Raw genomic sequence first — 15308 nt, forward strand, 5'->3', positions numbered from 1 at the left:
ACCTGTTTGTTTCCTATGGAAGATTATCTGAGGAAAACAATTGTAATTTGGTTATTGCTTCTGAGCTGATGTCAATCACCAGAATTAACTTCCCGTCGGAATTCAGTGATTCACCTCCCTCCCCACTTGATGTTGACAACAGTTGGGCTGTGCAGCCTTGCGTGGCGGAATAGCTTTTGCAAATCAAGGAAAGGGAACAGTTGGGCAAGGATGACTGAACAGCGACGTTGGGGTGGGGGCGGGGGGGGGGGAGACACTGGAAAGAAAATATAAGCAGCATTTATCAGCCCAAGGCTGTGTGATATTCTCTCTTAATTGGCTCGGATCTCCACCCATTCTTTTTCCGAGGCTGCGTGATTGACATAATGATGTCACAAAGAAGGGTGGGGCTACAGACTGTCAGTTTCCACAGAGAGAGAGAGAGAGACAGACAGACAGAAAATTAATGTTAACATAAATAGCAGGCACCCACAGAAACTGGAAACTGAGGAACAATAAGGGCTCTTGCCGAAGGACCGACAGACAGAGCTGTGCCCATTGCTCTGGGGTTTCTGTTTGAATAGGTAAGGAATTTGTCATTGAGATGGAATTGTTTGGGCTAGCACATTTTGACAGAGGCTGGAAGAAGGATAACAATTGAACTGCGCATTTTTTCTTCCTGCTGCTGCCTCGAAGGATCATTGTGGCTTTCTCTCTTCCCATTTTAGAATTTCATGCTGAAGAGGTTTCTTTATGAAGCAAGTAAACGGGGGGTGGGGGAATGAAAAAGCCCCACTTGGTGTTGGCATCGTTCCTGTATGTGTTAACTATTTCATCTTTCTTGTACCATCTTCTATTTCTCTCCACCTCTTTGTGCCATGTCGACTGCCTTGGTGCGTGTGTGGTTCAGACAAAGACCATTCCACCTGAGCTGTGGCGTAACCGTGGGGCTAGAAGACCGAGTCTTATTATTCCAAGCCGCCAGACCCGCACTGAGGGAATGCCACACTGGAGAAGGAGCAATCCCTCACATCCAAATCAAGGCCCCTCTGCTCCCTGCGGTCGATGCGATAGCAGTGTTTCATAGAAAAGTGGGAGCATTGTTTTTTCCCTTCCCGGTCCCCTCACCAGTATCTTATCCCTCAAGCAATATCACCAAAATAGATGACCTGGTTCATATCATGTTGCAGGGTGTGTGTGTGTGGGGGGGGGGAGTGGGATGTGAGGAAGCATTTCCATATGTGGAAGTCTCATAAATCAGAGAAACTGCAGATACTGGATCCCTGACATAAAAACAGACAATGCTGGAACCGCTTGGCAGGGCAGGCAGCTTCTCCCGGAAGGGAAACGGTTAATATGCCAGGTTGAAAGGTCCTTGACTTGAAATATTAATTAAGCAGAATTCTTCCTTCAGGCCCTCTTTAGGACGGATAGACACTTCGTCTCCGCCTGGCAGCTTTCTCCATGGATAAATCATTGCCTGGCGGTGGGAGTGTTGGGGTGGGTCCTCACTGGCTTTTCGGGGAGAGGCATGGGGAGGAAAAGCTGCTAGGAGGGAGGAGGACGGAAGGGTGACTGGCTTCCATCTTTCAGTGCTGAAGTGCGAGACGGGGGTATTAAATGGGCACATTGTCTACTTCCTGTTCTCCGGCGTCAACAACAACATTAAAAACACTGCACCCGCTGTAAATCTGAAACAAAATTATACGCGGAACAGTGGTTCAGCTGGTCAAGCAGCGGAGGCCCGGGTTCATTCCTGACCCCCAGCGCTGTCTGTGTGGAGTTTGCACGTTCCCCCTGTGGTCATGTGGGTGTCCTCCGGTTACTCGGGTTACCTCCCACATCCCAAATGTATGCAGGATGGGAGTGTTAATAGCAGCTTTGGGCCCCTCGTCTAGGAAAGGATATGCTGGCGTTAGAAAGGGTGCAGAGCGAGTTCATGAGAATGATCCTGGGAACGAAAGGGTTAACATATGAGGAGCATACGATGGCTCCGGGCCTGTAGCCGCTGGAGTTTGGAAGAACGAGAGGGGAATCTCATTGAAACCTACTGAATATTGAAAGGCCTAGATAGAGTGGTTGAGGGAGAGAATGTTTCCAGTAGTTTGGGAGCCTAGACGAGAACAAGAACAGCCCTTTAGAGCAGAGATAAGGAGGAATTTCTTTAACCAGAGTTGGGGGTGGGGTGGTGAATTTGTGGAATTCATTGCCACAGACAGCTGTGGAGGCCAAGTCATTGGGTATATTTAAAGCAGAGGTTGATAGGGTCTTGATTAGTAGGGAAGGTCAAAGGTTACAGGGACAAGGCAGGAGAATGTGTCTGAGGGGGAAAATAAATCAGCCACAGACAAATGGTGAATTCTCTTCTGATGTGTTATGGTTAATTGTATCTGTAGTCTGGAGCGTAGTTGGGAGATAGCATGCAGAGAGAATCGATGAGAACATAAGAGAGAAATGTAGGATTAGTGTCAACCTGTGGCTGATCATGAGGGGCTGGGAGGTTTGTTTCCAGGCCGTATCTCTCCCTGAATCTACAAATCTCCTGTTCTCCAGAGATGCAGCTACAAAGAAGGCAGAACAGCGGCTATTTTTAATGGGGAGTTCCAGGAGATTTGGTACATCACCTAAAACGCCCGCAAATTTCTACAGATGTACTGTGGAGAGCATTCTAACTGGCTGCATCACCGTCTGGTATGGGGGTGGTGGGGGGTGGGGGGAAGGCATGCTCTGCTCAGGATCGAAAGAAGCTGCAGAGAGTTGTGACCTCAGTCAGCTCCATCATGGGCGCCAGACTCCCCAGTGTCCAGGACATCTTCAAGGAGCGATGCCTCAAAAAGGCGGCGTCCATCATTAAGGACCCCCATCACCCAGGACATGCCCTCTTCTCATTGCTCCCATCAGAAAGGAAGTACAGAAGCCTGAAGGCACACACTCGACAATTCAGGAACAGCTCCTTCCCCTCTGCCATCCGATTTCTGAACAAACATTTAACCCTTGAACACGACCTCACTACTTTCCTATTTCTAGTTTTGCACTTCTTATTTAATTTAACTTTTTTTTTATATGTACGAGGGGTGATTGATATGTTTGTGGCCTAAGGTAGAAGGACTCAATCTTAGAAAACCGAGCACTTTTATTTTTCAACATAGTCCCCTCCTACATTTACACACACAGTCCAGCGGTCGTGGAGCATACGGATCTTGGACCTCCAGAAAGTGTCCACAGCGTGGGTGATTGAAAAGTTCATGGCCTAAGGTAGAAGGAGATGGGTTATACAGCTCTCGTTACATGCACGTGCAGGTCAACTCTTTGAGTGATTATGCAAAAAGTTCGAAGTTAATAACTCATCTCCGTCTACCTTAGGCCACAAACTTATCAATCACCCCTGATGAGTTATTAACTTCAAACTTTCTGCATAATCACTCAGAGTTGAACTGTACGTGCATGTAACGGGAGCTGTTTAACTCATCTCCTTCTACCTTGGGCCACAAACTTATCAATCACCCCTCGTATATGTATGTTTGTATGTGTGTGTATATTTATAATAGTGTGATTCTATTTTTTTCCTATTATTATGTATTGCATTGTACTGCTGCTACAGAGTTGATAAATTTCATGTCATATGCCGGTGATATTAAACTTGACCCTGACTCCATCTGAGGAGCAGAGTTTTGTTCTCACACTGCTCCCACCAGCCACCTCAGAATCCATGAAATCAGAGAGGGAGCAAGCAATCAATCCTCAATCCCGAAGGAAACCGCCTCGGGAAAAGAAGTGGGGTGTTTTTGTCACTGTGACAGTTGTTGGGTTTGCAGTGTTGATCAGTATGAAAAATGGACACGCTTTCCAGCAACGCTTTGGTTTTGTTGTCTGTGTTTGCACTTAACTGCTAGGTGTGTAAACCAGCCAAGGGCCCACTTAGATGTGGCATATAATGCAAGTGAAACTTCCTCTACCCTTATAGAACACGACAGATGGGTGTGTCTTCACAAGAGTCATGTTAGATTCTAATACCAATAGGAAACATTTTGGTAAGCCATCCTTCAAGCAAGCCTGCTAAGTTATAATTTTATATCTAAAACATCTTGCTGAGACCATTCAGAAATGCGTTGTTTGCATCACTGACCTACCAAGTCTAAATGTGTGTTGGGGGCCAGCCCGCAAGGCTCGCCATGGGCCCGGCAGGCCCACAACTTACTAACCCTAACCTGTAGGTTTTTGGAATGAGGGATGAAACGGGAGCACCCGGAGGAAACCCATGCAGTCCCAACCACTGAGCACATCTACATGAAACACTGTCGCAGGAAAGCAGCATCCATCATCAGAGATCCTCACCACCCAGGCCGTGCTCTTTTCTCGCTGCTGCCATCAGGTAGAAGGTACAAGAGCCTCAGGACTCGTAACACCAGGTTCAGGAACAGTTACTACCCCTCAACCGTCAGGCTCTTGACCATAAGGGGATAACTACACTCACCTATTGAGATGTTCCCACAACCAATGATCTCACTTTAAGGACTCTTTACCTTGTTATTTCATGTTCTCATTATTTATTGCTGTTTATTTATATTTGCACTTGCACAGTTTGTTGTCTTCTGTGCTCTACTTGATCTTTCATTGATCCTGTTTACAGTTACTATTCTATAGATTTGCTGAGTGTGCCCACAGGAAAAAGAATCCCTGGGTTGTAATTGTACTCTGATATTAAAGTTTACTTTGAACATGGAAAACGTGCAAACTTCTTACAGGCAGTGGCAGGAATTGAACCCTGGTCACTGACCACTGGCGTGCAAAGCGTTATGCCAGCCGCTACGTGAGCATGTCGCCCTCACTATCCTCCACTCACTGCATTTTTCTTGAGAAATTATTCTGCTTTTGCAGGAGGGCAGTTTTAGCAGTAACGCGAAGGCAACGAGAGGCCAGGCAAGCATCTCTACTGCCTGACCAAAGCATTGTTTCCAAATGCAACCAGTCAAATCTTCTTTCTCTTTCCAGAGCTTTTCCGTACTCCGTCAATGGCTCCCTTGTGTCTTCTGTTTCACAATGATGACTAACAACGATGTTGCTTTTAACAGGATGTGACTTTGTGTGTCAACAGTGACCATGACAAGAGAGCTTCATCTGGATCCTGGGCTGTCACACTTTTTCAAGTTCTGTATACTATCACACTCTATACCCTGCCTCTATGCTAATCTTTTATCTCTTGCTTTCATTTTCTCCCTCTTTCACTGGGGCTTTTATTAGATTTATTTCTTTCTAGATTCAACTTTATTGTCATTGTGCCGAGCACAGATACAAAGCCAATGAAATGCATTTAGCATCTGCCCAGAAATGCAAAGAATAGTGTTATTTACAAAATAACTGTGAATAAAAAAAGTGGTACAGCACACAAATATAGAGCTGCTACCTCACACTCCAGTGACTCAGGTTGGATCCTGACCCTGGGTGCTGTGTGTAGTTTGCATGTTTTCATCTGCCTGTTTAAGTTTCCTCTGGGTGCTCTTTCCTCCTACAACCCAAAGAAATGTAAATATTTATGTTCGTTGATTGTTGTAAGTTGTCACGAGTGTGCAGATGAGTGGTGGAATATAGGGGAAGTTGATGCGTTTGACTTGGGGAGAAAAAGTGGAATTAATAGATGGTTCATAGAGGTCTTTAGGGTTTGATTCCTTGCTGAATCTCTCTCTCTCTCGCTCTCTCTCTCTCTCTATCTGTCTCTGTCTGCCTGTCTGTCTCTCTGTCTCTCTTTCCCTCTGTCTGTCTCTCTCTCTCTTTTTTTCTATCTCTGTCAGTCTTTCTCTGTCTCTCTCCGTGTGTGTGTGTGTGTGTGTGTGTGTGTGTATGTGTGTCTCTGTCTCTTTGCCTCTCTGCGTCTCCGTGTCTCTTTCCCTTTACATTAATATTTATTTATATGTAAATGTGTTTATTTATATATATTATAGTCTTTTCATCCATTGGGCACAGGTTATTTGTCTTCTTGGTCTCAGAAACCATCTGTGTTTAAAAATGACAACCCAACTCAGTGACCTTCTGCTATAGCGAAGCCATCTGAATATCTGGTGTCACGAGAGAGACTGCGGATGCTGGAAACCTTGGAAATTGTGTGCACTGCTCTGAATATCTGATGTGTGCAGCTAATCTTAGCATTGGCTTTGGAGAGTTGCAGAGATGCACAGCACGGAAAGCAGGCTTTAATCAGAATCAGGTTTATTACCACTAATGTGTTGTTTGCAGCAGTACTGCAGTGCAAGGCGCAAAAATTACTAAAGGTTAATGAAAATTAACAAACAGCTAGTGGAAAAAAGCAACAGTGAGGTTGGGTTCATAGACCATTTTGAAATCTGTGGCAGAAGGGAAGATGCTGTACCTCAAACGCTGAGTGTGGGTCTTCAGGCTCCTGCACCTCCTACCCAATGGTAGCAATGAGAAGAAAGCATGAACCAAATGGTGATGTTCCTCAGTGATTGATCATTCCTTCTTGAGATCTTATAGAAACATGTGAAATGGATAAGATAGAAACATAGAAAACCTACAGCCTAATACAGGCCTTTCAGCCCACAAAGCTGTGCCAAACATATCCTTACTTTAGAAATTACCTCGGGTTCCCCACAGCCCTCTATTTTTCTAAGGTCCATGTACCTATCCAGGAGTTTCTTAAAAGACCCTATTGTATCTAACTCCACCACCGTCGCCGGCAGCCCATTCCACACACTCACCACTCTCTGCGTATATAAAGAAAAACTTGCCCTTGACATCTCCTCTGTACCTACTTCCAGGCACCTTAAAACTGTGCCCTCTCGTGTTAGCCATTTCAATCCGGGGAAAAAAGCCTCTGACTATCCACACGATCAATGCCTCTCAGCATCTTATACACCTCTATCAGGTCACCTCTCATCCTCCGTCGCTCCAAGGAGAAAAGGCTGAGTTCACTCAACCTATTCTCATAAGGCATGCTCTCCAATCCAGGCAACGTCCTTCTAAATCTCCTCTGCACCCTTTCTATAGTTTCCACATCCTTCCTGTACTGAGGCGACCAAAACTAAGCACAGTACTCCAAGTGGGGTCTGACCAGAGTACTATATAGCTGTAACATTTCCTCTCAGCTCTTAAACTCAATCCCACAGTTGATGAAGGCCAAGACAGAGGCAGGAAAGTTGTTTCCACAGGTGGGTGAGTCTAGAACCAGGGGTAATGAGCTCAAGATTCAGGGGAGTAGATTTAGGACGGAGATGAGGAGGAACTGCGTTTCCCAGAGGGTGGTGAATCTGTGGAATTCTCTGCCCAATGAAGCAGTGGAGGCTACCTCAGTAAATATATTTAAGACAAGGTTGGATAGATTTTTGCATAGTAGGGGAATTGAGGGTTATGGGGAAAAGGCAGGCAGGTGGAGACGAGCCCATGGTCAGATCAGCCATGATCTTATTGAATGGTGGAGCAGGCTCGATGGGCCAGATGGCTGACTCCTGCTCTTATTTCTTATGTTGTTGAGACATGACTTTTTAACGTCCTTGATGGTGGTGAGGGCTGTGCCTGTGATGGATCTGACTGAGTCTACAGCCCTTTACATTCTCTTTTGGCCCTCTGCATTGGAGTCTCTGGACCAGCCAGTCAGAATGCTCTCCTCTGTACATCTGTAGTAATTTGCTAGAGTCTTTGGTGACACACCAAACCTCCGCAAACTCCCAATGAAGCGTAGCCCCTGGTGCGCCTTCTTCATGATTGCATCAATATATTGGCCCCAAGACAGATCTTCTCTGATGTAAAGGCAGGAACAACAGAGTGGTCACTCCGCTCAGACCCTGGAACCTCATTGCTTGTCAGCTGGAGACTGGAATCAAATCCTCATTCACTTGGCTGTCTGGAGTGATGGTGGTGGTGGGGGTGTGGAGAAGATCAGGTCACAGCAGATTACTAAGAGACAAAGTCTCACTCCGAGCATCACGTTATTTAAAAAAAAATACTTCAATCAAATGATGGAAACTGGTATCCGAAAGATGGCACATTGATGGTTAATCAAAAACGCAAGAATCAAGAAGCAGGAATAGGCATTCTAGCCCTTTGAATTACTCGCCCATTCATTAATGTCATGGCTGTTCCCTAGCTCTGCTCTAACCCTATATCTCTTGGTTTCTGTAGAGTCCAGAACTTTTTCAATCTGTATTATGATGACTCAGTCTCCACAGACCTTCAACACAGAGAATTCCGAAGTTTGGCATCCTCTGAGCAAAGAAGTTCATCCTCGTATCACTTCTAAACAGCCTACCCCTCATTCTGAAACTGCCTCCCTGGCCTTCGACTCCTCAGCCAGCAGAAATGACTTCACTACATCTAACCTGTGAGTTTCGCTGAGAAGCCCCTTGTGCTTCTAAGTTCTAAAGAATACTGGCTTGGCCTGTTCTATCTCTCCCCAGCTGTCAAACCCAACAGCCCTGGAGCCCATCAAATTGAATCCTCACTTTTTCTTTGGCAAGGATATCCTTCCTTAAATAAGAGGAACCACAAGTCTCCGGGTGTGGTCTCATCGAGGCCTGACACAATTGCAATAAAACTCCTAAATTCAAATCTTACTGTGATAAAAGTTTGCCCTCCTCATTATTTAATTCATATCAGCCTTCAGTGAGCCGTGTGGAAGCACAGTCAGGCCTCTTCAACCATCATTTTCACCTCTTAACAAATACTCTGCAAATAAACAAACTAAATAATTTAATTTTTATCCCCACTCTGTATTTCATTTGATGAAGGGTTTTAGCTGTTTATTCCTCTCCATAGATGCTGCCTGACCAGCTGAGTTCCTCCAGCACTTTGTGTGTGTGTGTGTGTGTGTGTTGCTCTTGTACTGCGTCAGCCATGTTCTCACCAACACACACACCCTGTCCTCCCTCCCCTTGATGCCTCTTCGCATCCTACTCTGTACTCACCATCCTGTTCAGTTTGGTGCTGTCGGCAAACTTTGAAAAAAAAAGACGTTTAAATCCCCTCGGCCAAATCGTTGTTAGAGACTGGGAATGGCTGGAGACCAAGCACACAACCCCACAAGTCAGAGGCTTCAAAACTGTGAAGCATCCCTTTTTCTTAATAATATTTGCTTTCTAGTAGCCATTTCTCACCTCATGTCAGTATTATCCCCAATTCCACGCACTGTATAACTTTGTTGAATGACTTCCTCTGTGGGGGGTCTTATTGAACACCTTCCAAAAATCCAATACACTCACTGGTTCTCTCTCATCTACTGAGACATCCTCCAAAAAATTCGACTACATTAGTCAAACATGACTTTCCCTCCATAAATCCTGCTGTGTGTGTTTTTAGTCCCCTTGTTCTTACTTTGTTAAAAAGCACTTCTCCTGTTACAAACATTAGCCTAGCAAGTTAGCAGTTTCTTGCTTTCTCACTTCCTGCCTTCTTCAATAACGTGGTCACATTTGCAACACTCTGCAAATTCCTGTCTGAGATCAGATCTGATCCACAATAGAACAGGAAAGCCTCCGAATCTGGATGGGATAGGTTGAAAGTAAGGGGTAAGGGGTTAGGGGTAGAGGTAGAGAGGGAGAGAGTGATAGAGGTAGAGAGAGAGAGCGAGAGAGAGAGAGCGAACTTTGTTGACTAAGAGAGAGTGGTTGGAATCTAAATTCACTGATCAAAGGGGGGCTGGAGGCAGAGGTTCACAGAACATTAAACTTTGGTGAAATCATCAATGCATACAGACCAGGTGCTGGCAAATGTAATGGGCTGTTGATGGGCACGGTTGGCCAAAGGACCCAATTCTGTCTTGTGCAAGATCCCACAATGTAGAGAAGTGGCAACGAACAGATTATCTATTTAGAAACAGGTTTAATATCACTGGCATATGTCATGAAATTTGTTAACTTTGTGGCAGCAGTACATTGCAATACATAATAATACGAAAATAACCTGTGAATTACAGTGTGTGTATATATATATATATTTATACACACACACACATACCCACATATATACATATATATAAAATGTGTGTGTGTAAATAAATAGTGCCAAAAATAGAAATTAAAAAAGTAGTGAGGTAGTGTTCATGGATGGGTTCAATGTCCATTCAGAAATCGGATGGCAGAGGGGAATAAGGTGTTCCTAAATTGTTGAGTTGAGTGTGTGCCTTCCGGCTCCTGTACCTCTTTCCTGATGGCCGTAATGAGGACAGGGCATGTCCTGGGTGTTGGGGATCCTTCACAATGGACGCCGCTCCTTGAGGGTGTCCTGGATACTACAGAGGCTAGTGCCCATGATGGAGTTGACTAATTTTGCAACTCTCTGCAGCTTATTTAGATCCTGTGCAGATAAATATGTACTTCTTTAAAAGGGTGCCCAGGAGCATCTGAAAGGGAAAAGGTGGAGTTGCCTCAGTCAGTCGAGATCACGGAGCACGATCTCCGCTGCCCTGCAGAACTTCAGGCTGGATAAGAACTGGGACTTCATGACCGTGGTGCCAACGTGCCTGACTGAGCCTCAGCTGACAGCTGGGCCGTGCCTTCAAACCACAACCTCTGAGATACATGTTGAAGATCCAATTCATGTCTCAGTAACAGGTATACCCCAGCTAGGGGCCCTATTCTTGTTATGGCCGTCAAATTCTTTCCTGTATCTTGGTATGACGTGATCTACATAATCACAGCTCCAGTGAATCAGAATGTGACAACAGGAATGCCAAACTACACTCAGTGACCACTTTATTATTCTTAAGTTATTTATTGTGTTATTTACAATGACCAATTAACCAACTAACCAGTACATAGTTGGACTGTAGGAGGAAACTGGAGCCTCAGAAGGAAACCCTCATAGTCACGGAGAGAACGTTCAAACTCCTTGCAGGCAGTGACAGGAATTGAACCGGGGTTGCCTGTACTGTAAAGCTTTGTGCTAACTACTGTGCCATTCCAGTTAGGAACAGGATTGGAGCCCAGTGTGGTCTCCTGCTGCTGTAGTCCACTTCAGGGTTCAGTTGAACCTCGTGCATTCAGAGATGCTCGTCTGCACACCACTGAGGTAATGCATGGTTATTTGAGTTACTGTCGCCTTCCTGTCGGCTTGAACCAGTCCGGCCATTCTCCTCTGACCTCTCTCATTAACAAAGCATTTTCACCCACAAAACTGCCGCTACTGGATGGTTTTTGTTTTCACACCATATTCTGTACTCTCTAGAGACTATTGTGTGTGAAAATCCCAGATCAGCAGTTTCTGAGATACTCAAACCCAGTCTGGCATCAACAATCATTCCACAGTCAAAATCACTTAGATCACATTTATTCCCTAATCTGATGTCTGGTCTGAACAACAACTGAACCTCTTGACCATGCCCGCATGCTTTTATGCATTAACTTTCAGCCACATGATTGGCTGATTAGATATTTGCATTAACAACCAGGTGTACCTAATTAGGTGACTACTGAATGTAGTTTGAACGAGAAATGGAAGTGGTTTATTATCGTCATGTATACCTGTAATGTTGATTCAGGTTCGTGGGTCTGGCAAGTGAGACAGGAAATGCACTGACTTCGAATTTGTGTATGTTAATCATTTGTTTACAACCAGTAAAAATTCAACCAAACATTCATGTTCCCCAAGTTTAGGACACTACAAAGCTGCATATTCGACAAGCATACTTAGCTAAAAGCGCACACGGAGCATACCTTCCCAATGGTCATGTGCACCACTTGCCTGAAAACAAAGGGAGAGAGACAGAACCTTCCACACATGCTCCCTATATACCCAAGATATTTGAATCTGGACACTAGCCAGTTAACCAATGGGAAAAGCAGCTGTGGTGTCTAAACTAAGAAATCACAACGGAAGCAACTTCCGACACACAGTAAGCCACGCCCCCCTCACAGGACAGTACCAAGATACAGTGAAAGACTCACCTTGCATATTGTTCAGGTAGATCAATTTATTACCCTGTGCATTGAGGTAGACGATTCAAGATTTGGGTTCAGATTTATTTATCACATGTGCATCAGAACGTACAGTGAAATGTGTTGTTTGTGTCAACAACCAACACGCCCAAGGATGTGGCGGGGCCAGCCCGCAAGGGTGGCCTCACATCCTAGTGCCAACAAAGCATTACCCACAATGCTCAGCAGAACAACACGAACATGAATCACGAACGGTTGGTTTGCAGGTGCAGCAGGCTATCAAAAAGGCAAATGGGATGTTGGCCTTCATTGCTAGAGGGATTGAATTTAAGAGCAGGGGGTTTCTGCTGCAACTTCTACAGGCTACTGGTGAGATGATTCCAGAGATGAGGAGAGACTGAGTTGCCTGGAACTGTCCTCGCCGGAATTCAGAAGGATGAGAGGAGATCTTATGGAGACATATACAATTCTGAAAGAGATAGATAAGATAGAAGCAGGAAAGTTGTTTCCACTGGTAGGTGAGACTAGAATTAGGGACATAGCCTCAAGATTTGGGGAGTAAATTTAGGACAGAGATGAGGAGGAACTGCTTTTCCCAAAGAGTGGTGAATCTGTGGAATTCTTTGCCCAATGAAGCAGGGGAGGCTACCTCAGTAAATATACTTAAGACAAGGTTGGATAGATTTTTGCATAGTAAGGGAAATAATGGTTATGGGGAAAAGGCAGGTAGGTGGAGATGAGTCCATGGCCAGATCAGCCATGATCTTATTGAATGGCGGGGCGGGCTCGACGGGCCAGATGGCCGACTCCTGCTCCTACTTCTTACGTTCTTATAACAAGCAACAAAACAACAACAGCGAAACAAGCCCCCTGTCCTCTCTCCCACACACCCACCCACCCACATACACAGTCCTTCACCCCCAGGGCAAATAAAAGAATAACACAATGCAAAAAGGAGTGCAAAAGCTACGGAGAAAGGGAAGAGCAGACAGGCAGTCAGGTGCAAACATTTTGATGAGGTGGTTTGTGAGGTCCAAGGGTCCATCTTGTCCAGGGAACCATTCAATATTTGTATAGAAGCTGCTTTTGAGTCTGGTGGTACAGGATGAGCTTTTAGGCTTTTGTGTCTTCTGCCCGAAGGGAGAGGGGAGAAGATGGAACGTTCGGAGTGGGTGAGGTCTTTGATAGGGTTTTAGCACAGCCTCTTCATCTCATCCAGCATATACTTTATACTTTATTTTCGCCAAACAATTGATACTAGAACGTACAATCATCACAGCGATATTTGATTCTGTGCTTCGCACTCCCTGGAGTACAAATTGATAGTAAATAGTAAAAATTTAAATTATAAATCATAAATAGAAAAGGGAAAGTAAGGTAGTGCAAAAAAAACCGAGAGGCAGGTCCGGATATTTGGAGGGTACGGCCCAGATCCTGGTCAGGATCCATTCAGCAGTCTTATCACAGTTGGAAAGAAGCTGTTCCTAAATCTGGCCGTACAAGTCTTCAATCTCCTGAGCCTTCTCCCGGAGGGAAGAGGGACGAAAAGTGTGTTGGCTGGGTGGGTTGTGTCCTTGATTATCCTGGCAGCACTGCTCTGACAGCGTGCGGTGTAAAGTGAGTCTACAGACGGAAGATTGGTTTGTGTGATGTGCTGGGCCGTGTTCACGATCTTCTGCAGCTTCTTTCAGTCTTGGACAGGACAACTTCCATACCAGGTTGTGATGCACCCTAGAAGAATGCTTTCTATGGTGCATCTATAAAAATTAGTGAGGGTTTTAGGGGACAGGCCAAATTTCTTTAGCTTTCTCAGGAAGTAAAGGCGCTGGTGGGCCTTCTTGGCAGTGGACTCTGCTTGGTTGGACCAATTCAGGTCATTTGTGATTTGTCATTTGTTATACTGATTATCAGCTCCTAATAATAATACTTTGACACTAATCCCACTTTCTCTCCCCCCAACACACACTTACCCATTAACCCCTGAGTCTGTCACTCACCTACATGCTGAGGACGATTTGCACTGGACGAATGGCTAACCAAATCCACATCTTTGGGATGTGGGAGGAATCCAGAGCACCCAGTACTATAGAGAAAACGTACGAGCTCCTTGCAGATGGCAGTGGAATCGAATCTAGATCCCGGCACCGTAACAGCGTTACGCTAACCGCTACACAGCCGCGCCACCCCGTAATGTATGCGTCATGTGCCAGTGAGAGAATGTGGCTGTTGTAGTAGACAAACTCGTCCTCCGCTCCATGTTGACAAATTCAGTCCTGTGTAAAAGTCTTAGGCACCCTCGTTATATACAGACTCGAGAGGTACTGCGGAATGCTGGAAGTCTAGAGCAGTACACACAATGTGCTGGAGGAGCTCAGCAGGCCAGGGAGCATCTATGGACAGGAATAAGCAGGCAATGTTTTGGGTCCAGACCCTTCATCAGGATGTGTGTTTGTGTTTCTATATATATATATATTTCTCTCCCTTCTCTCCCTCTCTCCCTCACTCCCTCACTCCCTCCCTCTGTCTCTCCCTCTCTCTCTCTCTCTATCTCTCCCTCCCTCCCTCCCTGTTTCTTCTTCTCTCTCCCCCCCCCCAAGACTTCGACACAGTACTGTATACTGGAGGGTCGGAGGAGGTGAGGTGAATTGCATTAGTGGTGAAGTGGGTCCTCCCCAGCTTATGAACACTGACTAATATACAGTCCGTATAGACAAACACACACCTGGGAGAGCGGTGGGGGTGAACGTATTTGCCGCCCGCTGTGGGACGGCAGGAATTTTCAGCTGGGTGGGAACTCAGTTCGCGGCCCCACTTCTGATTTGAAACTGCTCCAGTTCTGGAGATTTCTCAGGAAAGGAACCTTGCTATCATCCGGGGAGGATCTGTACATGGGAATGATTGGAAGACAGGACAGCTCTGAGAGCCAGCACAGATATGATTATATCCCTTCTGAGTCAAACGGAAGTGTGGATAACAGAATCCTCATCCTAAACCCATTAGTATGGTGGCCTCTGGCCAACTGTACCACGGCTTCCAGTAGGAGTAACTGAGAGTATTTTATTTCATTTTTCACTTCTTTCATCATGTGGTAGCTCCGATTCATGGCGACAACACTCCCCCATGTTTAACTGCTTGCCGGTCACCTCACTGTACCGTCCAGAAGCAGACAACGATTGTTCTACAGGCATTCCTGGACAGCTGCTGACACTCAGTTGCTCTGCCTGTCTAACGTGGTGTTTAGGGTTCACCACAGTTTCTAGGCAAGTATATCTTCCCTTCATAAACAAGAGAAAATCTGCAGATGCTGGAAATCGAAAGCAACACACACAAAATGCTGGAGGAACTCAGCAGGCCAGGCAGCATCTATGGAAAAGAGTAAACAGTCAACGTTTCAGGCCGAGACCCTTCATCAGGACTGGCTTTTGTCCCTTCATTTCTCTTTGAACC

At 45.5% G+C, this 15308-nt stretch overlaps 1 protein-coding gene across 1 annotated transcript in view; it reads left to right on the forward strand.

Annotated features, from left to right (window-relative positions):
* Positions 1 to 416: 416 nt before the first annotated feature.
* Positions 417 to 15308, forward strand: part of LOC134354036 (cold shock domain-containing protein C2-like) — a 63158-nt gene continuing 48266 nt past the window's right edge. The window contains exon 1 of the mRNA XM_063062715.1: positions 417 to 563. The gene's annotated coding sequence lies outside the window, so the exon portion shown is untranslated. The remainder of the gene's footprint in view (positions 564 to 15308) is intronic.

Source organism: Mobula hypostoma, chromosome 11 (genome assembly GCF_963921235.1).
Source record: "Mobula hypostoma chromosome 11, sMobHyp1.1, whole genome shotgun sequence".
NCBI lineage: Eukaryota > Metazoa > Chordata > Chondrichthyes > Myliobatiformes > Myliobatidae > Mobula > Mobula hypostoma.